This window comes from Balaenoptera physalus (assembly GCF_965194825.1).
Source record: "Balaenoptera physalus genome assembly, chromosome: 17".
In the NCBI taxonomy this organism is placed as follows: domain Eukaryota; kingdom Metazoa; phylum Chordata; class Mammalia; order Artiodactyla; family Balaenopteridae; genus Balaenoptera; species Balaenoptera physalus.
The window spans coordinates 66,245,099-66,270,329 of record NC_138895.1 but is presented as its reverse complement, the minus strand read 5'-3'; the positions used below and the strand labels follow the sequence as shown (position 1 = coordinate 66,270,329).

The window sequence follows — 25,231 nt, the reverse complement described above, 5'->3', positions numbered from 1 at the left end:
GCAGGCCCTCTCCAAACACTTGCAGAGCCTGGGGTAAAAGAGGATCCAGCCCACAGCTCACCCAAACTTCTCCTGACCAGCTCCATCACATCCTGGAGGGGTCTCACCCGCCTGAATATGAACATTCCAGACCACACTTCAAAGCTCCATCCATTGACTCTCTCCCAAGCCCAGGCTCAACAAAGAGTTATGCATGGCCACTCCTCATGTAGCATCCAACTTTTGTAGCATCGGTCTAGAGAAAGGCCTGTACAGGCCCTGGAAGTGAGCTTGTGTCCATGTGGGCAGGGAATTCCGCGTTTTTTAGGTACCTTGATTTTGGTCTAAAAGAGGGGCTGAGACACTAGGTGGTTACATCCTCTTGATCTCTAGGTCTACCTGCTCTGTGAGGAGGGGTCTGGAAGAAGGAGGGCCAGAGGTAAGCCCAGGGTAGGTTTGCTGAGGTCTAAAGGCACTATTTATTATTGTGGAAGCAGTTTCCACTAATAGTGAGGGTGAATCAATCCTTCTCAGTGAAATAGAATGAACCACTGATGAAAAAGAGGAAGAACCATGAATGGTAGATGACAAATCTTTAAAAGAAACTTCAGGTGATGTAGACCAATATTACTGTTGTTTGTGACTGTGATCTTGACCTGAATAGGAATATCAAATTTTAAAAAGTGATGACATGCACCATCTCATACTAAAAGGAGCTGTATAATTGCAACCAAAGGACTTCAAAATGGTTGCTAATGAGACTTCCGTCCCAATGCTTTGTCTATGGTTTTAGATGGTCATATATTTTTAAAGTATTGGGTGCCAATAAGTGAAGTCTGTAAACCTCACACATTTACTTTTTCACTTATTTTTCTCACCAGCTCATTCTAGCTAAACTTTGTCACCACCAAAGGCTCCAGTGACTCCATCCCCCCCCTTCTTAACCCAAACCTCACTCAAGCAACTCTTTAATCAGTACTAAACAGGTTTTTTCCTGAAATTTTAAAAATGTTATTTGCTTTCTTTATGCACCCTAAACATGTTACCATATTTCATTGCTTATTTACATTATAGTTATATTCATTGAAGTATAAAAGGAAAACAATTTGCAAAAATTCTTGTAGTTTCATTGTGTACTGAACATAAGTATATCCACTGTGCCTGTTAAATGTTAGGTAATTAGATAATTGGTGTTTTGTATGCTTTGCATCACATAGGAATCCTTGAAGGATTACTGTACAAATATTTACAATAGCGTTTCTAAACCCAGCTGGGGGAAAAGGCCCACTTATTTAAAAAATTTCCAATCCCACACAGACAAATATTACCCAAAATATAATAAAAATAAATTACAAACATAACAAATAGGTTAAATTGATTGAATTCAGGGAGCACTGTTCGGTGGTTCCCATTGTCGTACTTATGCTGCAGAGAAGAGCTATCAGATAGATCTTCAAGGGAGTGTACTTTGAACTCACTGGAGGAAGACGGTTAGGTGCTGGGTGAGCAGGTTTTACTTGAAAATTCCACCCTAGCATTCCAAAGGCATTCTAAATCTTAGGACGCATTATTCTACAGTACACAAGAAAATTCTAGCATTTAAATTTTACTTAGTGTAACGCTACCTTTAGGTTGAGATTTGAGTCAACCAACCAAGTGAAGTGAAAAGCCAATCCATGACCTTTGAAATAGTGCACTGAATCCGACTCTACTTATCCATGTCAGTGAATGATATCAACATACTTCTTTCACTCTGGTTCAACAGCGTTAGGATCCATTCCTATACATATTCCCTTGGTCTGATCATTCCAGTGTTGATACAAATGTGGAATAGTGGAAACTTCATACATTGCTATGATGGACAGTTTTATGTGTCAACTGGGCTAGGTTATAATCCCTCGTTATTCATTCAAACACTAACCTAGGGGTTGTTGTGAAGCTACTTTGTAAGTGTGATTAACATTCATAATCAGTTGACTTTAAGTAAAGGAGATTATTGTAGATAATCTGGGTGTGCCCGATTCTATCAATTGACAGTCGTTAAGGGCAGAACTAAGGTTTCCCTGGAAAAAGAAGAAATTCTGCCTGTCTACTGCAGGTGTAGCTTGTGTCCAAGAGTTCAGTTCTTCCTTTCTGATGGTCTACTCTATGGATTTTGGATTTACCTAACTAGGCCCTCACAATAGCATAGGCCAATTCCTTTCAACAAATCCCTTAATATATGTCTGCTACTGAGTGTCTCTCTTTTTTTTTTTTTCTTGGCCATGCGGCTTGCAGGATCTTAGTTCCCTGACCAGGCACCCCTGCAGTAGAAGTGTGGAGTCCTAACCACTGGACCACCAGGGAATTCCCTGGTTTATGTCTCTTGTTGAACCCTGACTGATACTGCTTAGGATGTAAATTGATATAGAACATCTTTGTAGGCAATTTGGGATATTTACAAACTTGAAAGTGTGCCTATCCTAAATTCCAGTTTAGTTTAAACATTTAAACGTTTAAACACGTTTAGCTTAAAACACTAGGGAAACTCATTTGTGCAAAGAAAATATATATACATATACATGTTTAAAATTTTTTATTGCAGTATTGTTTACAATGTGACTATTTGGAAAATAATTGTCACTCGATTGGAGAATAGATAAATGAAAACATAAATAAATAAAACATCTCACAAGAACAGAAAGTAACAAACCAGAACTCCCTGTATTAATAGGAACAAATTTAATATAATATAATGTGATATGATATAATATAGTATAATATAAGAAAGGTGGTGGTGTCAGGGGAGTAGTTTTTAAATCTCCTTGAATTAAATGAAAATAAAACAAAGCAACCACCACAAAACCACAGAAAACATCTTCAGCCAAATTAGATAACAAAATATCCTCATGAATTTCAAAATATAAGTGGGGTCAAACTAGCAAAACCCAAAATACCTCATGTGATACTAAAAAAGTGGGGAATAAAGCAAAGAAAAAACAGAATATCTGAAGCCCCTTGACCTGAAGCACTCAGAAATCACTAACAAGTAGTCATTCCCAGAGACAGGGCCTTCTTGGGAGACCCTGTTAGAAATAAGTAGCTAAGACTGGGAGGAAGCCACATAGGCTCCAATTCATGGGGGAGTGAGGACCAAAGAGAGGTCAGATGATGCTGGGGCAGCCTGGGTCTTATGAAGTTCTGAAATTAATCAGGATATACCCCCTTCCAGGGCAAAGACCTGCATTGAGTAGAAACCCAAATTAAGCAAGAGAGAGTCATTCGGGACATCATTCCCTGGAGTGATCACCCAGCTAGTTACCTGGTGGCAGGTTAATTGCACTAGGCCACTCTCATCACAGAAGAGATAGCTCATTGTTTTTGCTGGAAAAGTCACTCTGCATTTGGCTTTGTCTTTTCTGTTTGCAATGTTTCTGCCGAAACTTCCATCCAAGGATTTACAGAATGCCTTATCAACTGTTGTATCATTCTATACACCCTCTCCCTTGTCACTGCTTTTCAGTATCCTCAAGCTTCTCTCCCAGGCATGCTTTCTCATTTCTTGCTGGTTTATAGTAGCCAAGTTCTGTAGTCTCTCTTGGTGAATAATCAATCTCTTCCCTACCTTAGCAAGGCAGCACTACCCCCAGCTATGCAATGCTGATACTTGAACTTAGTTATTGCCCTAATGGTCAGTAGGGGAGGTGGAGGCAGATCCTGAAAGGTACTGGTTGAGGCCTTTGCATAGCCTTCAGGCAGGAAGGTGAGGGCAGTTGGGGGGCCGTTAGGGGAGCTGAGTGCTGTCTTCTAGCAAAAAGAAGTAGCCATTGATGCAGACACAGAGGGCTCCAGGGAATATTCTCAAGTACGTATACCCTGTTGCCCTATCCTAAATCTTTGGGTCTGACTCTTTTCTGATCAGGCCTCTGACTTTGGTTAGAAGCTTGTCGGGGCTGCTAATTCAGGCTTCTCTGAAGTTTTGCTTCTCTTAAGTGCCATTAAAGAGGCCTTCTGACGTTCACACCATGCTTTAAGTTATTAACTGGCTGACTTGAGCCAATTATTTTGTTTTTTCTTCCATCAATGGTGCCTAAGAGTATGATACCAATCTAAGCATCAAAGAGAATAATATCTGCAATTAATGAAAGCACCAAATATGGTGCATGAGTTTATAAAGATATTTTTAAAAATATCATTGGTCACTTTTGGAGGTTGCAAGAAAACAAACTCATTATTCTAAAAACTGGTAAAGGAAAAGAATCAAATATACACACACACATAAAAGATTTTCCAAAATTTAAAATAGGGAAAATGCAATATAAAGTTTAAAAAAAAAGTTGAAAGATATGTATGGTATGATGCCTTTTGCACAACATGCAAAAGAATAAAGTGTATTATTTATCGATATTGACATGTGTAGCAAAATTTATAAAGCATACAGTGATAAACAACATTTCAGGATAATAATTATCTCGACGGAAAGATGAGAAAAGAATGAAGTCAGGAATTTTACACAGAAAACTTTATTGTATTTATAATGTATTTTTTTGAAAAAAATATCTGAAGTGAATATCGCAAAATATTAATATTTGGCAAATTTGAATGGTGGTTGGTACACAGTGTTTCTTATTCTCTCATTATAAATATGCTTGAAATTTTTCATTATCTATATTTAAGATAAAGAACAAAAAGCAAACTTTGTGACTTCCCTGTTCCTAGTCCGAGTGCCTGGGTGATGGTATCATTAAGTGTGACAGAAGGAAAGAAGAACAACCAATTTCTAAGCAAGGATAAGGGATTAAGCTTTGGATGTATTAATTTAGAGAAGCCTGAAGTGTTTTTCCACCCTATACAGAGAAAGCTCTCCTCATGTCTTTCTTTTCCTTTCTCTTTATTTTTTAATGAGTTTTCTATACTGGATAGGCTCATCATGAAAATGAATAGCCTTGACAGAGTACGTCTAGAGTTTGATAAAGAAGGTAATGAAGTTTCCCATGTTCCTTAAAGACCCAGTGGAGAAAGGTGGGCTAAATGGAAGTCCAGGTAGCATTACTCAAGATTTTTCATAGAACTAGTTACAGTTTGGCCCTGAATAGATTAGTGGCAAACAGCAACGATGTCTCTAATACTTAAATTGTATTTTGTAAGAGTTTTTATATTGCAAGTGGTAAGAATGGGTTAATGAGCTAATCTTCGCAGCAAAAAAACTGTATCTAACATTTTTGTATCTAACATTCTGCCTGCTAGGCTGTGTCATAAACATTTTGTGTATGTCATCGCATTTTAATAATCACAACGGCCCTTTGAAATAAGAATTGTTACTATGCCAATTTCACGACTAAGGGAACTCAGACTCAGAGAGGTTAAGTAATTTGCCAGGTTCATTCAGTAGCTCACACGCTTATTTATTTTTGCTGCCTTTCCTGAAATTTCCTAGGGGCCACGGAAAGAGGCAGTAAAGCAAGATGGTTATGAGTGTGAATCCTGGGAGTCAGGCCAGACCTTAGTTTGAGTTTCAGTTTTCCATTCACTAACTCTGTCGCCTTGGGCAGTTACTTAATCTTTCTAATTCTCAGTTTCCTCATTAAAAATGGCAATAATAATAAGTGCCTGATTTCATAGGGGTTTTGTGAAGAGAAATGAGATGGTGCATGTAAATAAAGCCCTTCTTATATGCGCAAACATGGTTGAATGTTAGCTAGGAGCCAACTTAGGATAATACAAAGGAATGACTAATATGAATGATAACCTCTTGGAAAGACGTTTTTGCCCGATACCCTTGGGGTTACATCATCCAGTTGGCTCCTATGTATAGACTGGATCCAGGTTAATCCACATTATGGATAACATGCATCTGGATCATTTTGGAATGAGCTCTTTTCTGCAATGGTGACAAAGCAGAGGCTGAGTTCTCGGACTTCGTTCTCTTGTTGAGAATCCAGTAGGCTAGAGTCCAAGCTCTTTTCTACTTCGAGAGATCAGGAAGAGTAGCCCTGCTGATAGGTGAGCTTATCACATATTTTTAAGTTTTGGACAAGCAATTAACTCACAGTGGATGTCCTGTCAATGCTGCGCAGGACACGGCAGAGGAGCTTCAAATGATAACTCGATGATAAATGCTTTTCTCAGTCAAGCTTGCCAAGCTCACTCTGACACAATAGGACCCGTTAGCACAGAGCCAAGATGAATAGCTCAAAGCTTTAAAAGGTTTTTACATATAACTTTTCTTGTCGTAAATGTAAAATAATGCTATTGTAGAAAATTGGGAAATAGAGATCTATGTATATTATAAAGGTAAGGATATTTTTCAGCAATAGATGGTCTTAGTTACAATCATGTCCTTGTCTAGATTTTCTTTGATATGTGCAGTGTCATGAAAAAAATATGGATTATTTTGAAAGAGAATTTTACAGATATTTTTCATGGATGCTGTGTATTTCAGACTTTCAGTTGAAAAGGCTTCTTTCTGTGTCACGCTATGAAATTTAAGTCAACATGACTTTTTTTTTTTTGTCTCAGAAAAGCCGGCTTAAGTCCTTGGATTCAGTAATTGGCTTATTTAAATCTCAGAGAAAGGGTTTATGGTGATCACCTTGCATCTGAGGTTTTATTCCAGGGGGTGGTATTTGACACACTAGCATAAAATATGAGTTGAATGGAACCCCTCACCCCATCCCCGCAAGCAGCACAGCTCTTTGGGGGAATGATTGCTTTGCTTTGCCTTTTCCTTAGCTTCTGGCATTAAGACAGGAAATCTCCAGGTATAGAGTTCAGGATAATACAATTATGTATTTTTGATAAGGTTTCAGGGGATTTTCTCAAAGTAGGTTGAAAAAAAACCATATTTTCCAATAATTCTTATTTTGTGGTCACTTAGAAAAATTCTGGGAAGCTAGAAATTGTAATCTATATCTTTCAGATGAAAGGTTTATTTTCCTATTTGGTAAGTGGCTATTTGAGCTCTTCCTGAGGCCATGTCCTTCCTTTCTGAATGCATCAGAAAAATTGATGCATGTATTCCAGTCACCTGTCAGGTGCCATGGAAGAGCAGGGTGTTTTCCGACTTGGTGATGCTGGAGGCATGTGATTTTGCAAATCCAAGAGTATCTATTTTGCCCTCTAGGCAAAACACTCTGAGGCAAATGAGTTAATGTATAAACTACATAGGGAAATGTGAAACTTCTATTGGAGATTTTTGGGAAACAGAAAGAAAAATTAAATTATTTAATGTAAAAAAAAAAATTCTCCTGCATTTTAAAGGCTCTTTTAAAACCTGGCTTTACCTGGAAATAATTACTCTCAGGTGGCCAGTGTGATCCGCCGACTTTTGGGGTCTAAAGAGAAGGTGATAGAGATTGGGGGAAGTTTAGCTGCTGTGAAGGCTATCTGTTAGGCCTCTGCCAATGTCTGAGTCCCAGGCTGCTTCTTGAAATGAGTCTCTGAACCCGAGACCATCAATGGAGGAGGATGAGGATGGGGAGTGGTGCCATTCAGAATCTCCCATGGGTTGTTAAAAAATTATACGTGATCCCAGATCAGAATCTTTGCATATGTGTTCATGGAGAGAATTATATGTAATATTGGGGAAAATACACTGTTAGACTGCTGCAAACCAATTGACTAGCTGTATCAGATCAAACCTTTCTCTGAGAATAGTTGAATAAAGGAAAAGAAAAAAAAATATTTGAAGGTACCTGAGTGTTTTTAAGACTGCCAAGATTCGTGGGTCCAAGATCCAAGGGAGGAACATTGGGCACCCCCTTTTTTTTCCAAGGCATTTGTAAATTTGAAAGCAAGAGAGAGGTCGAGGAGGTGAGCAGATAGTTTGGCTAAACATAGGGCTGGCAGGACAATAATTAGACTTTGGAGCCTTACAAGGCCACACCCTGGATGTGAGGGTCAACTGGAAACAAATCAGTCCTCAGAAGACGAAACCCAGCTTCAAATGTATTCAATCTCAAAATGGAAACCAAGCAAAACATGATAAAACACAGAGCTAGTCCATCACTCTGTTCTATCAGTAACTGGAGGGAAGTGACCTCTCTCTTACCCAAGGCCAAACCCTCCTCCAGGGCCCTCTATTTGTCACCCCCTCCTCCATCTATCTGCCTTAGTTGTACTCACTCTCTTTCCTGCACCTATAGCCACACCACATTGCTTTTTCATACTCCAATATTCTTTATTCCTTTGGCAAGGGCCGTGCCATGAATTCAGAGGGATATTTTTCTTGTCATTGGACATTGCAAAAGTGCTTCTCTGAGTAGAATCGACTAGAACCTCAGCTTGACACAGGGGCTTTCTCTGTGTTTTTTCTTCCCCAGATGGTTTTCTTAGACACATTTCAGATATCATAGAGTGATTATTATGTTAATTAAATACATGAACTTCCTTGTCAAGAATCTTGCTCTTTCCTGATTATTCACCACAGTGCAAACCATACTACATGGCAGACCTTCCTGGATAAGCCCATGAAACACATGGGATAGGGTCCCCAAATACACATTTTGGCTGAATGCTAAGTGACCAAGGGTTAAAATCCATGTTTGGCCAGAACTGAAGCTGAAGACTAATATCACCTTATGGACTGAATTTCCAGGACACAAGAATAAATATTAAAATTTCCAAATTTTAATTTTATCATTAAAAGTGCCAGTAGTCAAATTTTAAAAGTTTGACTTATTGTACATGACAGCACTTTCTTAGACCTCACAGCTAAGGTCAATACATTCAGCCTTTATATATATTCAGCAATACTAAATAGATTCTCACTTTCAATTCAGGTCAAAGAAAGAGGAAGCTATTCTCTTTTGAGCTTTGCCATTGTAAGTGCTTCAGATGGTGAAATAATCCCCAAGTCATTGAGCTTTCCTTCTGGACAGAATTGCAACATATAAAGCATATAAGGAGATTATTTTTTACTCTAAGTCACATTTTTTGTTTGTTTTATTTTGTTTTTGGGGTTTTTTGTTTCTTTTAAAATTTAATTTTTATTTTATATTGGAGTATAGTTGATTTACAATGTTGTGTTAGTTTCAGGTGTACAGCAACGTGATTCAGTTATTCATATACATATATCCATTCTTTTTTCAGATTTTTTTCCCATATAGGTTATTACAGAATATTGAGTAGAGTTCCCTGTGTTATGCAGTAGGTCCTTGTTGATTATTTATTTTATACATAGTAGTGTGTACATGTTTATCCCAAACTCCTAATTTACTCCTCCCCACTATGTTTCCCCTTTGGTAACCATGAAATTGTTTTCAAAGTTTGTGAGTCTGTTACTGTTTTGTAAACAAATTCATTTACATCATTTTTTAAGATTCCATGAATAAGTGATATCATATGATATTTGTCTTTCTTTGTCTGACTTACATCACTTCGTACGATAATATCTAGGTCCATCCATGTTGCTACAAATGGCATTATTTCATTCTTTTTTATGGCTGAGTAATATTCCATTGTTATATGTACCACATCTTCTTTATCCATTCTTCTGTCGATGGACATTTAGGTTACTTCCATGTCCTGGCTATTGTAAATACTGCTGCAGTGAACATTGGGGTGCATGTATCTTTTTGAATTATGGTTTTCTCTGTATATACGCCCAGGAATGGGGTTGCTGGATCATATGGTAGTTCTATTCTTAGTTTTTTGAGGAACCTCCATATTGTTCTCCTTAGTGGTCGTACCAATTTACATTCTTCCCACCAAGAATGTAGGAGGGTTACCTTAGGAACCAAGAAAAGAACGTTAATCTAAGTGAGAAAAGATATATTTTTTTGCATACAAAAAAACAGCCTATAATACAATCTTATTAGGCAAATAGAAAGAGATTTCTGATGGCATCTGCATAAGAGACAAAAGTTCAGTCTCTTCACATGGATGATTCTCTGTCTACCAGAGCCCCTTCAGTGACTGCTCAAAGTTAAACCTTATCAAAGAGCCTTAGCAATATAAGCAAGATGGACACTTTCCTTCCAGATTTAGGCCCTGCTATTTGTTTTTACTTGGAATTAAATAAACTTGGATTTTCCTTGTTACACTCTGATATTTGTTGACTATCTACATCAAATGCAGTCTCCAGGAAGGCAGGGCATTGATCATTGTATTCTAGTGCCCAGAAAAATATCAGAAACATAGTAAGAACTTAGGAAGTATTTGTGGAATTGATAAATGGTGCTCACATTCCATAAATGAGTAAGTAGATTCTCAAAACTGAGTTAATTGAAAACTGTGATTGATCCTGCTTAGGAGGAAACACAGAGTAAAGTGAAAACGTATTTAGGGAGACTGGAGGGAGCGATATCTGAAGGAGACCTGAACCATGTGCTCTGGCAGAGAAAGAACATCACAGGCAGGGAACAGCCTCTGGAAATCCAGAGGAAAGAAAGGACTTTAGGTGTTTTAGGAATTTAAAAGAGGGGTGGTGTGCTTGGAGCAGAGTGATGAGAAGAAGCATCAGACAAGTTTAAAGGAGTAGCTATGAATCGGATGGTTTGGGTTCTTGAAGCCTGGGCTAAGGGATTTGGAATTATTCTAGTTGCAATGGAACATCGTTGAGGGGTTTTAAGCAGGGTGTGCCATGATCTGATTTAGGTTTTTAAATGTTTATTCTGACTGGTATATAAAGAAAACATTAGAGGTGGTCAAGAGTACTGGGGTGTCAGATGAGAGATGATTAGCACTTAGATTAGGGTGGTGGCACTTGAAATGGAGAAAAGTGGGTGGCTTTGCAATGCACTTTGGAGGGAAAAGGGAACCAATTTGTTTATGAGTTGGAATCAGGGGAGGGCAAATGAAGGAAAAGAGAACAATGAGGAATGACTTCTCTTCCTTCAGCTTCAACAACTAGTGGTGCCTTCTTTAAATAATTTATTTTTGGATGTGGGATACGAAGAGCTTTGTTTGACAAATCTATTAGATGGAGATGACGAGTTGAAGATCAGTAGGGCATGAGTCCGGGGTGCAATTTGGGAATGAGCATATGGATGGCATTTTAAACCACGGTCCTGGATGAGATAACTGAAGGATAGACGTATACAGGGAAGACAAACTAAGCTAGGAATGAGTCCTGAGTCATTCTCTCTAGGAACCCATCTTGCGAGAAGTCTGGGCCACACCACGTGCAGAGGTAAATCAACTAGTCTAGTCAGGAGACAGAAACCACACCAGATATTTGAACAGGGAAAACGTACTATATTTTATATATATATAATAATTATATATAATTGTTATCTAGTAGAGGTGGTTAGCCACTACAAGGGGGGAAAGAAGATTTTAAGAGTTCCAGAAGTAGCAGGTGCAAACTACCACCTGTAGGCTACAAGAAGGAATTTAGAGCTAGGAGAGGGTCCCTTCTCCCAGTGCTGAGATTTAGACCTTTTTGAAGAGGTTGAAACCACTACAGGAAAATAGAGCCTGCAAGTAGCGAACAGGTGATGGAGGAGGGGTGGGAGGATGCTGGGACTGCTCAGAACAGGCCTTGGTGGGGAGTGTGTGGTCTGGGGGTACAGCCAGAGCTATGGCAGACGCTGCCTGTGGCAGGTACTCAAGTGGTCGCCAATGGGCGGAATGTGGTCTGAGGGTGCAGCTGGAGCTTGTCCACAAGAGTCACCAGGTGGACATCCCATGATGAATGTTAGCAATGGAGGATCCCAACCCTGAAAGAAAATGTATTCCTGCTGCTGTCACCCCAGTGGTACCAATGTCACCCTAATGCCATCTATGAAAAGCCCAGCATTTCACCAGCTGGCAATGGAGAACTGTTCACAGGTTCCAGTTGTAGTATCCCAAAGCCAGGCAGAGAAGGGTAGATCTGGCGCTGAGTGACAGCAAATCGATACCTGGCATAAGAGGCCCCATGTAGACCCTCCAGTAGATAGCCCCAGCTGAACTCCCAGCTGACAGACAGCATACACTGCCAACCATGGAAACGATCCATCCTGTTTGTTCACCCCATTTAAGCCTTCAGATGATTGCAGCCCCAGCAGACTTCTGATGGCATCTGCATAAGAGACTGTAAGCAAGAAACAGCTAGCTAAGTCCAGTCAATCCAGAACGATGAGAGACAATAAGTTGTTGACAATAACTTATGTCAGTACGTTTTGGGGTAGTTTGTTACATAGCAATCAATAACTGGAAATGAGGGAGATGCTAATTTTATAAAAGGCTGCTGAAAATCCATTTTAGATGGAGACTGACAAGAAGTGCTCATTCAATTTTACTACATAACATAAAGAAATGGAGAAGCAGAAGTAGACAAGCGGGGAAAGAACAGTGGGAACAAGAACTACACTGGTGGGAGAGAAGAATGAAACACTCTCTTTCCTAAGAATCACCTTCTCTTGTTTCTGTCCCTACTTCCAACACTCTGTCTCATTGTCCTTTGCTCCCATCTTCCCCTAACATTGCCAGGAGACACTCCACCGGGCACAGATCACTGTCTCTTCTTTTTTGCCTACACTCTCATGATAGGCAGCCCCACCTCTTCCAGGCTTTGAAACAGAACCTATATGTTTATAATAATTCACAACTTCAGCATCAACTTTTTCCTGATCTGCAGACAGTATACCCAAGTCCCCATTTAACCCTTACACTTGCTTTTTCCCAAATTGTTTATGAATAAAATGAAAGTCACGAGCTTCCTTCACAAAAGTCCTTCTCTACTTGCTCTGTCTCAGTGAATGCTCCATCGTGTACTCAGTTGTCCAAGCGAGAATCCTGGGAACGATCTTTTACACATCTGTTTCTCTCACCTTTCACATCCAATCAATGACCAAGTCCAGATTGATTCTACCTTGTAGTATCTCCCAAGCTTCTCTTTTCTCCAGTTTTACTACAATTATTCAAATCAAAAATACTTTCATCTTCTGCCTGACCTGCTTCAATAATTTCCCAAATAGTCTTTCATAGTCTCTATTGCCCCAATTGTAACCCAGTCTGTGCACAGCCTGCCATTGTAGTCTCTAGAAATTACAAATATGAATGTGTTACACCCTGTTAAAAGCCCTGAAGTGACTTTGCGTTGCTTCTCTGGACAGTTCTGATATGTCCCAAGTGACCTGTAAGATTTTCCCCTTCATGATTTCTCAGTTCCTGACACCCTGATTCATCTTTATATACTAGCATCATTTCAGCTCTTTCAACTCTTTCTTGCCTGAGACACCGTTATAGATCAGACCAGTTACCCAATTCAGACTAGGTTAGGTAGTTTTGATTGATCTAAAGAGTGTTCTTCTCTTCTCTATTTATGAACTGATTGTAATTTCAATTAATTATATTAATTGCCTTTTCTGCTAGACTGAAAACTCCATGAAGTTTCAGAGCATGTCTGTCTTAGTCTTTATTGTATCTCCAGTGATCTGTATAGTACCTAGCACTAACTATGGAATTCAAGATTAACTGCTGAATTTTTAAATAAAGAAGGGCCTAAAATTATGAGAATTTAAATTTTATCCTCAAGTTGCTATTTCAGGCAGTCTGCCATGTGCCCATTTAAATGAAAATTCCATTTAACTTCTCAGTGGGCATAGTGAATCCTATTTATTCCAAGTATTAGGAGAGTTTGAAAATTCCATTTTTGGTGAAAAGAACTCAAATAAGAATGTGAAGCTTCTTACCATGGGGCAGAATAAGGCTCTTGCTGTAAAATACAAGGTCTTTGTCTCAGAAAGTCATTTCATTAAGCTTCACTGAAATAATAGTATACTCTTCCTCAGAGTATGATACCAATTATTAAAGTAGAAGAAATGAGGGAAATAGAAAAATTATCTTTAGACAATAATAGCAATAATTTTGCAGATAAGAACCCTTGATAAATGCTAAAATTAGTAGGCAAAAGTATATAATGAAAAAGATATTTGTATGAAAAGATAGTCCACAACATATGTCATCAGGAAAATGTATATTAAAACAACAATGAGATATCTCTGCATATCTATTAAAATGCCCCAGATCTGGAACACTAACAACTCCAAATGCTGGTGATGATGTTGAGCGACAGAAACTCTTATTCACTGCTGGCAGGAATGCAAAATGGTAGAGCCATTTTGGAAGACAGTCCTGAAGTTTCTTACGAAACTAAACATATTATTACCGTATGATCCAGTAACCACCCTCCTTGGTATTTACCCAAAGAAGTTGAAAACTCATGTCCACACAAAACCCTACACGCTAATGTTTATAGCAGCTTTATTCACAATTGCCAACACTTGGAAACAACCAAGATGTCCTTCAGTAGGTGACTAGATAAATAATCTGTGGTATATCAAGACAGTGTAATATTATTCAGTACTAAGAAGAAATAAGCTATCAAGCCATGAAAAGACAAGGAGGAACATTAAATGCATATTAATAAGTGAAAGAAGCCAGTCTGAAAAGGTTACACACTATATGATTCCAACTACATTCTGCAAGAGGCAAAGCTACGGAGACAGTAAAAAGATCAGTGGTTGTCAGGGGTTAGATGGAGGAAGGATGAATAGGTGGAGCATGGTGGATTTTTAGGGCAGTGAAAATGGTCTGTGTAATACTACAGTGTTAGATACATGCCATTATATGTTTGTCCAAACCCACTGAATGTACAACACGAAGAGTGAACCCTAATGGACTTTGGGTGATTAAGATGTGTCAATGTAGGTTCATTGACTGTAACAAAAGTCCCACTCTGGTGGAGATGTTGACAATGGGAGAGACTATGCATGTGTGTGTGTGGCGGGGGGGGGGGGAGATAGATGGGAAATCTCTGTTTTGCTGTGAGCCTAAAGCAGCTCTAAAAACATAAAGTTTTTTTTTTTTAAGAAAAGGATATTTGCGTTATCTCACAGTCTTTCTTCATAATCTATTCATTAATTACAATGGGGAAAAGAGTAACTTTACAGACCTGAAAGACACCATGGTAACCAATTCATCAAAGTTTATATATCACCAGTAGTCAGACATATCAATATAATGTACCCCATCTGATGCATTGAGAAGGACACAGCTTCACTTCTGTGACATCCTTGCCCAAAATGAATACTCTCGATCTTTCATGTCTAACATGGTGAAATATTAGACAAACTCAAATTGAAGAGTATTCTACAAAATAAATGACCAGTACTCTTTGAAGGTGACAAGGTAATGAAAGGAAAGAAAGACTGTTATAGATTTAGAGAAGGAGATTGACAGTGAATTTCAATATAAGATCCTAAATTGGATCCTACAGCAGAAAAAGGACACTGTGGGAAAACCAAGGACATTTAAATAAAGTCTGTAGGTTAGTTAATAGTATGGTAGCGGTGTTAATTTCCTGGTTTCAATAATTGTACTATAGTTATGAAAGATATTAGCATTAGAGGAAGCTTGGTGATAGGTATATGAGAATTTGCTCTACTATTTTTGTAACTATTCTGTAAATCTAAAATTGTTTCAAAAGAGAAAGAAAAAGATACCGGCTTAGTAAGTCTTTTTAATTAGACCGATGAATAAGATCTTTTTGCCTATCTTTAAATATCTATAATCTCTTTCAGATTCTCTACATCAGAGTTTTTCCCTTTTCTAGCCTAGAATTTCCACTTAAATGCACTCATCTGCTTTTTCTAAATTCCACCCATGCTTCTTCCTCTGATGTACAGCTTCTCATGTTTCAATTGCCCTCTAATTTATACTCTACAGAGAGACCCTTTTGATTTATACACAACCAATTTCCTGCTACATGGAGACAAAAAGCCTGTCATTATACTTGCTCATGATACACCCAAGTGCTTATGGGTGAAATCACCAAAGACTCAGATGGTTATTTCTCTATCTTTAGCCTTGTATGAGAGGTTTTTAAAAAATAATCATGTCAGATTCTTAATCTCAAAATTTGAATCCAAAGAACAAAACAAGCCCAGGCTGGTATCTTGACCTTTGATATAGCAGCTTTCACCAAGGAATGCAAACTATTTTATGGCATTGAATTCTGGTAATTAGGCCTGGCATGTTGGGCAAGTATTGTAAGGCTTATTTCTATGAAGGGATAAAATACTGAGCCCAGAACTCGAGTGTTTCATCCTACACTTACAACAAACTGGCAGCCGGAGAGGTGGTGTAGTCTGTCCTCTGACCTTCATTTTTCTGCCGTCATTAAGAGTTCCACCCACTCTCCCTTTTTTGAGATTTCTTATCTGCAGGTTGATAGACCAGAGACTCATGATTCTGAGGAGTCAACAGAGACGTCTTGGCCCACCTTGTCTCCCAGCTGCAGTTGAATGAGGGACGGAGGTAGGTTATGGATTTGCTGGTCACTTGCTCTGTACAGCTCAGTACCTCTACTCAGAAAGTAGGCTTTCCATTCATGTTTGAAGCTGTTTGTTCTTGTTCTCAAGGAGACAGGCTATTTTTCTTTTCTTTGGTGAAGTGCACTATATTATAGGCACTACTTCAAAGGGAACAGTTGGATCAGGCTACACTGAGAAATCCCTAGTAACCTGCCATAAATTTAAAACTTTTTAGTACAGTCAGTATTTTTCAAATGCTAAAGATAGGAAATATGGCGATTTTTTAAAATTCAGCTAGTGTATTCCCCAAGGAGAACCCTTACCTTCTTCCCACTCTTAGCTGCTGACTTATTCTAAGGACTCTTTCTTATCTTAACAAATGTTGACCTTAGGAGTGAGCCAGTAGGACCTAGCTCCAGATTGAAGAGATGAATATTCAGAGTGGGAACCCTAGGATATGTATCTGAATAGACCTACCTTTGTTCATTTTATGTCAATTGGGTATACCAAACTCTTCTAAGAAAACTACATTAGTGTACCAAGGACTCTGAGACTACAGATGTTGTAACCTAATAACTTTAAGGCAAATTCCTTCTAATTTTCAAATTAAAGGTTAAAATTTCCTTCCATCAAAGCAAAGTGTTTAGGAATGAATAAAATCTATGAGCTGCTCATTGCAGAGATGTAGTTTCTTAAATCCAGACCAACTGGACTAAGGTTGCATAAGAATCACCCAGCAATCTTGCTAAAAATACAGATCCTTTAGCCCCAATATTTGATACCCCAATTAAGTGATGCATAACCAGGCTAGGAAAGCATTGCCTTGAAGGATACAAAGACCGAATCATACTAGAGGTTTATAAGTTTGGAAAATATCTTTTATTTATTCATCCTTTCATTTATCCATCTACCCATCTGTCCATTCAATGTATGTTTATTAAATCTCCCTATATAAACACCTACTGTATGTTAGGAATAGAACTATGTGCCAGGTGTATAATTACAGTAATATATAACCACTGTCTAAAAGGGCATCCAATTAGAGAAGATGTACAAGAAAATAGGCAATTTTGCTGTAGTCTATTAAATGTAATGTTAGAGGCATGCACATGGTGAAATGGAACCCATAAAAAACAGTACTGAATCCAGCCTTGAGGAGTTGGGGAAAATTGCTCAGAGGAAGTAAATTCTGACCTGGGTTTTAAAGGACAGTAGCAATTAAATGGGTGAAGAAAAATTGGTAAAGAGGGATGAGATGATGAAAAAGTGTATGCCAAGATTCCAGAAGTAAAAAGAACATGATGGAGAGATTTCCAGTAGCTTAATACAGCAGGAATACAAGAAGGCCATGAGGAAATTGGTGAAGGGTAAGACTGGAGAGTTAAGAATATGTCACAAAAAGCTCTATAGTGGAGTGACTCCATGTGACAATTTACCTGGGGCAAACCTGGCTCATGACTGTTGCCCCAGATGAATTTTAATAGACTCTCCTTTCACTCTCAAAAATGATATATTTTATGGTTGGGTAATACATTGTATGATTGGCCCACTTATAGCTAATGCCAAGAAGTCTGCCCTTTTCGTCAGAGAAAGACATGTTGTCCTTAAAGGGTTTCAGAAGAACAGTGAAGTGATCTGATTTCTGGTTTAACAATTTCACTCTGGCTGCAGAATAGAGAACAGATTGAAGAGGGACAGGACTGAAGTCAGGACTACTGTGGTGAAAAGTTGTAGAAATCCTGGCAAGAGCTGATAGTGAGTTGAACAAGATAATGGCAGTGGGGGTGAGCAGGAAGGAAAGGATTGCTCAAATACTAAGACTTAGACTGGACTTACCACTTCACATGTGATCTTGAACAAGTTCACCCAGCACTCATCCTATGAGGTCCTCAATAACTGACTTCCCTTTCCCTGGCAACCAATCCCTTCATCTCCAGAGCACACTGCCCAGGTCCACCTCCCATGGTCAGCTCTCCATTTTTCCAAATTAGGCAGTCCTAATCCTATTCCCAGTTTGCTGGTGCCTCTACCCCCACTTCACATTCCTTTAATGCCGAGATACATACAAGTAGATGTCTCCAAGAACAGCCTGATTTACTGGAAAATATGTTTAAAATTTATAGTTTCTTGAAGAATGCATGTATCGATTAGAACAATGACAACAACAAAAACTCCACCAGGCTCTAACCTAAAATCATATGCCTTGAAGCCTACACACTTAAGAAGTGTGACCTATGAACATGGTAGCTGTGTACTCAGGGTTTCCTAAAACAGTTCAGTCACCTGTCCCCATGTTTTTGGTTTAGAAAACATGGTGTCTTGGAAAAACGATGGCGGTTTCTAAAAATCAGCTTCACCTTCCATCATAAACCTGCCTTCCTTTTCCCTTCTCCTTTTTTCCACCCCTTCTTCTCTCCTTCCTTCATTTCTTGTCAATGGCTTTTCCTTTTTCTCACTTTCCCCTTCCTCTGCTGTATACACGTTTTCCTCTAAGCTCACCACCCCCCCCCCCCCCCGGGAAACTTGACCTCTGTCGTTTGGCTTCAATGTCCTTTATAACCCAGTTCCTCTCCACCAAGGTGGACTTTTGTCCAAGTCAGTTCCTTTCCTGAAGCATGGCACAATTTCCCCTTGTCACTGTGTTTGTTTATGCTGAGACTTTACCCATCAAAGTTTTGTGTCTGAGTTGATTCTGCTGAGCTGAATATCCTCCTTCTCCATGAAGTGCTTTCATTTTCTACTCTAGTCTGGAGTTGGTGCCCTTCTTTCTCACCTCCTCCCAATTCCTTTAACACCGATGATCTGACTCTCTTTCTACAGTATACAATTATGCTCTGTAGTGTTATAAAATTTTTTATGCATGCATGCCTACCTGATCTTACCAACTAGGCTGACAGCTCCTGGTCAGGAAATTTTTGTCTTACATGCTCTTATATCACCCACCAAAGCTGGCATAAACTTTACGCACAGTAAGTTATAGATTTTTAATTATATGAGAAATAGAAAGAATAGCTCCTTATTATCTCTTTCTTTTAAGCTTTTCTTTTCATTTGGCTTCCAGATATCATTAGTGTTCTGGTCTCTTAGTAGGAACCTTGTTGTAAGTCATCAGGATTCCTGGCTTGGAACCCTGGGAGAGGTTAGTTTCTCCCATGGAAAATGGGCATATGAAATACTATGACATTTGTCCTTCGAGTTATCACAAAGTCAAATGAAACAATGTATTGTGGTTTATGCTGAATTTATTTTGTGAGTGCACATAGATGGGAAAGTCAGTTAATATGATTTTGAAATGATTGACCTCATCATGGACAATATCCGGCATGACACCTTTCCTGTTTCCCATTGCTACTGAGTCGCTGTTCCTCTGGGCAACTATTATTTGTCCTCAAACCTAGGGGTAAACTTACAACTGGTTCATCCCTAAGTGAAAGTCCAGGGGGAAAATCACAGAACTCGGTCTAGTAGTCTAGAACTCTAGATATTTGATTTTTCCTAATTTGTAGAGGTAATTGAACAGTACATGGTCATTGGTGGAAGAATTCACTATGATGTTTTAATCTTTTTAGATTAGGCTGTGAGACAAGAGATCATGGCACATGCTGCGTTTCTTAATGGAACTTAATGGAAGCTAAACAGGTAAAGAAAAGTCTTCTTCCTTCTACCCTATCTATGTTAGCTAATATTTAAGTACAGTAACCTTTCCCCTCTACAAACAATTCTTTAGGTGAACGGGAAATGTTGTTGGAGAAAGATGGAAAAGAGGCATATTTGTTCAGGTTCATCCTTCATTCCTTTACCCTGTTATTTGCTCCACAAATATCTACTGTTTGTACATTACGTGGCAGGCACTATTCAAGGCTTTGGAGATACAGAAGTGAACAAAAAGAAAATTATGTCTGCATTTTAGGTGTTTATACTCTACAAGTAGAGACAGTACAACAAATAAATAAATAAGATACATATAATCGTTATAACAGCTACATAGAATGTTAACAGGATGATATAAGAGAGAATAACGGGGTATGGGCTTTGTGAGATGGGATGAGCAGAGGTCATTCTGAGAATAGCATATGGACAAATTTGCAAAGAGCCATGGAAAGAGTCTTTTGGGCAGCAGGAATGGCTAATGCAAAGCCCTGAGGTATGAAAGAGCTTGACAAGTTCAAAATACAGAAAGGGGGATAATATATAGTTAAATAGGAGTGAAAATCAGAGAGTGGCATGGAGTAAAGTTGGAGAAGCAAGTGGCCAAAACCAGGAGTGACAATAGAAATGAGCAGGCAACTGAATGAGAGAGGTGAAGTCCCTTTTCTTCAGTTACTATTGATGTCTTTAAGTAACCCATGTCCTTTTCTCCTAAACCTGAAACTGCCTTATGACCTTTGGCTCACCCCATCTGAGCAGTGATATATGAGTTGTCTTCTCTAATTCAGACCTTCCTCTGTTGATTTTACTCAGGAAAACTCCTGTTTGGGAGGCCCTGGGGAGACACTTTCCATATGCAATTAAGATAATTATTCAATAAAAATGTCCTAATGTAGTGTAGACAAACAAGTTAAATTTTGTCCATCTTCCCATGGGGTTTCTTAGAAATCAAAATGTTTCCCTTTGGTTTATAAACTCATATGGAGTTGAAGGCAAATTTAATCTGGAAGGTTCTGATTCATTTACATTTAGCATAGCATTCTTTTACAGTGGTTTGAAGTTTAAGAAACCTCTTGAGACATTTATACTGAAAAACAACTATTTAACTTTTAAAAGCCCTTTTAGCTCTCTTTGTTCTTAAGAACAGGAAATTACGATTTTTATAAACACAAACAGAAAAGCCTGTTGCTAGAGTTCAGTTTGCAACATAAAAAGTGATGGTGCTTGTGTAAGTTTCAAATTAGGCAAATAGATTCACACATTCATGGTTTAATGAGAAAATCAGACTTTGGTAAAATGAGCAATGGTGTCTTTTACATAGAGTAGAAAACTATAACATGTTATCGAGATGCAAGAGTTTCACTCTGCATATTTTCTCACTTCACCTCAGTTCAGTGAGTTATTGAATTTCAGAGATTCCAGAAATACCAGACCTTTAGAAAAAAATTATCAAATCATAAACTGACAGTGTTTGGAGAGACTTTGTAAAAGGTCATTTTATTGGTTAAGGCATTCTGCGTTGCAAGTGACAGATAATCCACCCAGACTGGGCTTAAACAAAAGAAGAAATTAATTAGCTTATACAACTGAAAAAGTCAGAGGTAAAGGGAGTTTCAGGCAGGGGAGAATTTAGAGACAAGCAATGTCATCAGAACCCTGTGTCCTTCCACCTCTAAGCTTTGGCTTCCTCTCTTGGCTTCTTGCAATAGCGAGGTGGCTTTAAGTAGCTTGAAGCCACGTGTTCCTAGGTTCCACTGAAGTCCAATGGGGGATTAAAGAGACACACACATGCCCCTTTCTCAGTTATATTGGGTTGGCCAAAAAATTCGTTTGGGTTTTTCAGTAACACCTTATGGAAAAACCCTAACGAACTTTTTGGCAATAGTTTCCAGACTCCCCAGATCTCTGATTGGGTCAGGAGTTCATTTCTGAGCCAATCACTGTGCTTGAAGGGTGTGATTCTCTGATTGGCCTGGCTCCAGTTATGTGGAACTAGGGATTTGAGTGAATTTTGCTTGAACCACAGAGATAGAGATGGGGAGGTGATATTCCAGAGGAAAATTGGATACTAAAACAAATACTCCAACAAACAAAGCCAAATAAAAATGTCCACCCTAGAACCTTCTGCACCCATTCATCTGATGTTTGAATCCCTTGAACTGGGAAAGTGGAATAGCAGCCTGGATCAAAGTCCTAGCTTTGCCATAAATTACCTTGCTGATGGCGCCAAGTCCCTTCACTTCGCTGCACCTCAGTTTCCTCATTTCTAAAAGGAAGGGATTGAACTTGATGTTCTCTCTGAGTTTTCTTCCAGCTCTGAAATGGTAATGATCCCAAACTTGCCAAATGAGAATGGGAAGATTCTTCTGGCCTACGATTTCATGGAAAAGAAAACGGAAGCAGGCCCAGGTGCAGGGCAGAAGAAAGCCAGCAGACCCTGGGCCATAGAGTGAATGAAGCAAAGAGAATGCCCAGGGGAGCAGGGTCAACTGTGGGACAGGACATGTCTCTGCAAGCTGAGGAGCGCCCTCCAGTCTCTGCTGAGTACTCTGGGGGTGAGTGCACTGGAGCAGCGGTGATAGTTGCCATAGAAAGGGATAAATAGACTGTTGTTTGGTGCAATAACTCGGTTTCCGCCAGAAAGTTTCACACTCCGAATAAATATTATATATGGCTCCCATCAGCAGTTCCTAATCCGGAAAGGAAAAAAATGTATATTTTTGGAGGTGTTTTAATAAAGTGCTATGATTCTAGATGTTCACAATTTCTCATATAAAATCCTTGAAGTCATATGTGTTTTGGAATCCAATTTTTTTTTTAAAAAAAACAAATACAGAACATGTACCATATATTACCAAAAGAGGGATATAGTGTAGCACTCTGTAATCATCTGTATCAATATTTCTGCAGTAAAACACATCAATGTTCACATTGAGACATAAATAAAGACTAAAAATAGTCTCAATAGATCAGGTCAGATTTTTGTAAAAAGAAACAAAATGTGTTTTCAGAATTTTTTGGATTTTGGAGTTATGGCTAACTATGGACCTATAAGTACTGGAGTTGATTGAGATCATTTTGGAAAAGATAAAGAAAAGAGATGGAATCTGGAGTATTAGTGAGTAAATTGAATTGGTTTCCCTTATTAAAATCAAGGGACATAGAATTTACATCCTTGTCTTTTCATCTGTGCCTAGTCTCTCGTAGGTGTTCAGTAACTCTTTGTGAAATGAATACTTTCCATTCACTGGCTGTGTTCTTACCATTACCTCAACTTCTCCACTGAATGGACCACATCAGGTTCATGCCCTTACGGCATTTGACAAGCTGATCACTTTTCCTGGCTCTATCTTTCGCTGACTTGTGTCAAGCCACACTGTATCTAAATCTCTGGTTCATCCTCCTTGATTTCTTTCTTGGGCTATTTTTCTTCCACCCACCCTTACGTACTGGTGTTTCTCTTTCTTTTTCTTCTGCGCATTTCTCAACGGTGAGCTAATAGATCACCTACCCAAGGCATCGCCCACCGCTTGGATGCTCACATCTCCAAAGCTGTGTCTCTAGTTCCTGTGGTTCTTCTGAGATCAGAACCAGCAGTCGATAAGGCATTTCCAAATTCAAATGCGCGGATGCGTTTCAGCAGGAACCTTGCCTCCCCTTATCTTCCATGCACGCAACTTGCGTTAGTGGAAGGTACCACCATCCATTCAGGTACTCGAGACAGAATCCTGAGTACTATTAAGTTATCAAGTGTACCTAGTTCATATCTTCCCTATACATTTGTTTTTCTCCGTCATTTACTCTGCCACTGTCTTAATTCTGAATTTCATCGTCTCTTGCCTAGATGACTCAGAGGTCTCTTAACTCACTTCCCTGTTTCCAGTTACCACTTCCATCAGTATCAGAGAAATCCTTCTCAAGCAAAAATCTGATCAAGCCACGACTCTTGTTTCAAATCATGTGGCTTTCCTCGCCCTCAAGATCAAGCCCAAACTTCTTTATATGGAAAATACTCCAAATGAACTAGCCTGTAATATCTAGACTCACTTCTGTTTCCTACATTTTTCCCCAATCCTAGGAACTGTTTATTGTTCTTCCAACATGCTCAAGCCATCTTGCCTTGTTCCTTTGTCCACGATATCCTCACTTTCTAAGTCGCTCATCCCCTCAAATGCCTGATTAACTTACATTTGTGATTCAGACTCAGTTCAGACAGCTGCTCCTCCAGGAAGCTGTTCTGATCATGCCCAGCTGGGATCAGGGTCCTCTTCTGCATACCTATAGCGTTCTGTTTATGACCTCATTACAACATATTTTATAATGTCTATAGTTTTTCACGGGATTGTTAGCTTTTTGTGAGCAGAGGCTAAGAAGTTCATATCCTATTACATAGAAAATTGCCTGAGCCGTAATATCCCTCAATAAATTTTTGTTGAATGAAAGAATGAATGAACACACATACACACACTTATATACACACACACACTCACACCCCACATATTAAGGCTCCTATAAGGTATTCAATATGTTCTTTTACTTTCCTAAAATGTAAAATATTGGCCCATTAAATCTAGGAAACGGTTTTTTGATTTTTTATGACTCAGATGACTAGTATATCGTTCAGGGTAGGTGGGGTTATTCTGCAGTAAAAAGCAATCCGGAATCTTTGAGGCCACCTGGGCCTTAAGCAGCACAAGCCCACCATGTGCCCAAATCATGAAACATCTGGAGTATGGGAAGACCAGCAGAATTTTAGATATGAAGACATTTAGTTTGTTTTTCCACACTTAGAACTTCAGATTTATGAGTAAAAGCACACAGTTTAATATCACATGTTGATTTAAAAAAAAAGCAACTTCTAGATCAATATAAGTTTATTTTATTCAACTTCTTCTACATCAGCATCAGAAGCCCTGATTCTCTCAGCTTTTACATCATTTTGTTTTGTTTTGTTTTTGTATTTTAATTTTTATTTTATATTGGAGTAGAGTTGATTAACAATGTTGTGTTAGTTTTGGGTGTACAGCAAAGTGATTCGGTTATACATATACATATATCTCTTCTTTTTCAAATTCTTTTCCCATTTAGGTTATTACAGAATATTGAGCAGAGTTCCCTGTACTATACAGTAGGTCCCTGTTGGTTATCTATCTTATATATAGCAGTGTGTACATGTCGATCCCAGACTCCCAATCTATCCCTTCCGGGACCACCACATACCCCATCATCTGAATCCTTCCTTCCTTCCTCTCCCTGCTCCTATCACCCTAACCATCACCTCTGTGTGTCTGGATTACAGCACTAGCTTGCTGGCTATCCCGTGTCTCCTCCTTCAATCGTCTCTACACATTACAGCTAGAATAATCCCGTTAAAACACTCTTTT

The 25,231-nt window shown here is 38.8% G+C and overlaps 1 long non-coding RNA gene across 1 annotated transcript; it reads left to right on the top strand.

The window, feature by feature from the left end:
• Positions 1 to 516: 516 nt before the first annotated feature.
• Positions 517 to 22,656, top strand: LOC309647024. The gene is made up of 3 exons (XR_014255738.1): positions 517 to 16,203; positions 19,769 to 19,838; positions 22,162 to 22,656. It is a non-coding gene; the product is annotated as an uncharacterized lncRNA (long non-coding RNA).
• The last annotated feature ends 2,575 nt before the right edge of the window (positions 22,657 to 25,231 follow it).